The sequence below is a fragment of the Rhagoletis zephyria genome, unplaced genomic scaffold (genome assembly GCF_001687245.7).
Source record: "Rhagoletis zephyria isolate East Lansing unplaced genomic scaffold, Rhagoletis_zephyria_1.1 Rzeph_scaffold_05713, whole genome shotgun sequence".
Lineage (NCBI taxonomy): Eukaryota > Metazoa > Arthropoda > Insecta > Diptera > Tephritidae > Rhagoletis > Rhagoletis zephyria.
The window spans coordinates 9,220-11,713 of record NW_016162796.1 but is presented as its reverse complement, the minus strand read 5'-3'; positions in this window follow the sequence as shown (position 1 = coordinate 11,713).

The window sequence follows — 2,494 nt, the reverse complement described above, 5'->3', positions numbered from 1 at the left end:
AATCTCACTGTTAAAAAGTAACTCTTTCATAGCAATGCGTCAATAAATTAACTTCGTTATTTTTTGACGTATGGCTGTACAAACTGGCGGATGCAGAACTTTACTTAAGTTGTTAAAAAATTTATGTAGAATGAAATTTACATAAAGTAGAAAAGGTTTGCTTTTTAAAAAATTAAGTGTTAGATACGTTCTACTTCATAGAAAATGCTAAAAATTACCTAAATATGTAACATATTATCCTTGCATTGCTTCGCGTTCTTATTTTGCATGAATAGAAAATATTTTAGTCAAACAATTAATGTCAGAAACAAAAATAAAAAATTCAATCTAGTACGGAAAATTTGTTTTTGGTCCGATTTTTGCAGCGATTTAGTCCTGAATCGAGGTTTGGAGGTCCGAACACTGTTCTTTACATTTGTACTGTTTTATAAACCTCAAACCGCAGTGTGGACACCAATAGTTAGTGATGTGGTTAAGTTCGATTCGAGATGGTTAACTTTTTGGTGGGGACATGGTATTAGATATATCCGAAACTAAGCTGCGAAGATTGTGATAGATGTACCACTGACGTTCCAAAGATAAACCGGCTGGTTGTATAACTTTCGGCATTTCAGGATCGATAGGTTTTAACAGAAGCGTAAAGGACTGCACTTCTTCACTGCCTGCGAATTTCTTTGTTTTTACACAATCTGTAGAGATTATGAAATGATGGAATTGCGTTATTCCAACAAGTGACTTGTACAGTGGTTTAAAATAGCTGTCCCATTCATACCAGACGACTTTTTCAGCCGATTTTGCTCAAACAAATTTAAAAAAAATTAAAAATTACAATTCCTTTAATCTGTTCATATAACGTTTTTCTATATAATCAACAGTTTTAAAAAAAACTTAATATTTTAGGCAAAAAATATTTTTTTCTACATACATTTATTTTTACCGGCAAAACTGTTGATTATATAGACTGTTGATGTACTAACTCAGCCACTTCCTTTTTTTAACCGAACTAATGGATTTTCTTTAATTAATTAATTAATTTCGAACACTTATGATTTCTCGCTTCACTTTTCACAATCTGTAATCCAAGTGCGTTGGTTTTCCGCCATAAGCATATCAGCTGATATCTGAAGTGCCAGACGTTCAAAACAAAAAATATTGTTCACGGCCAAGTGTTTGGCATAAGTGTAGAATATGAACCATTTAGCTATGCAAAAACCAAAAATGTGGCTTGATACAACTTCTCACGCCGATTTCAACCGTTCCAAATTATTTGGCGCAAAATATAAAAAAGATATAAAAGGTTAAATAAAAATTTTTTGATTTTATAAATATTAATATCTTATGAACTTCGTAACCGATTCAAAAACAATTGACGCCAAAATAAAGACAATTTATTTTTCTGTTGATGTGCATAATTTAGTTGCTTTATTATATTTTTAATCCAAAAATACTAAAAAAAACTAAAGTAAAGTTCGTATTTTTTCATAAGATATCCTTTTTTAATAAAATTTCATGATTAATGCAAAAGAAATTTATATTATTAAGAAAGTACAAGTTATTACCTTTAATTTGATGTAGATATTTTATTATGATCTGCTGTTGAGTTTTAAGAATTTAGTGTTAATTTAGTGATAGTGAAAGAAGTTCTGCGCAAATATACTACGATATTACACATTTTCCGCGTCTTGTTGCGCGTCTGGCAACACCGACATTGTTGACTACGAAAAATCAGCTGTTTATGGCTATGGCACCTATAATCGATGATAGTTAATCTGGTTACGGTTATGGCAATGGTTACGGCTATGGCGTTATGGTATGTCACCACCCAGATGTACCTAATGTACTAAATATAGTACAGCAAGAACATATTGCAGCATACTCACATTTGAAAGTGTGAAAAAGCGCGATGCAAATTCAACTGCTCAGTACGCGTAAGGCAGTCATTAGTCAGAGATTGAACCCAAACAAAAGCTACTGTAAAAATGTTGTGTTTGTGTGCTTCAAAGTTAGACAAAAATAGAAAATGCGAAACTACAACATACGGTTTGAAAGGTAAAAGAATATAGAATATTATATTTATTAAGAAAATTTTTATTTCATTGGTAAGTGAAAGAAATATGGTGACACTTTCGGGGTGACATGAAAAATTAAGTTTTTTTTCAATTTCATGGATTTTGGATAAACAAATGAAGGTGTACTATATTTAGTACATTAGGAAAATATGCATTGTATTTTTTATTTATTTCATAGGGGGATTTCACTTCACGAAGTTCTTGCTATATTAGGGGAGGATGATACAAATGAAAATAGAGTTCAAGAAGTGTGTATTTTTCCACCAAATAATGCCACGGGTGATTTGACAGATGAAGGCTCTGGGGATGAAGATTATATGCAGAGGGATAACCTCCCAGCTTTACAACTACAGGCCCCGCCAGAAGTTGTATTTGAAAGAAAAAATGACGAGAGTACTTCTTCAGAAGACTCGGATGACGACTTA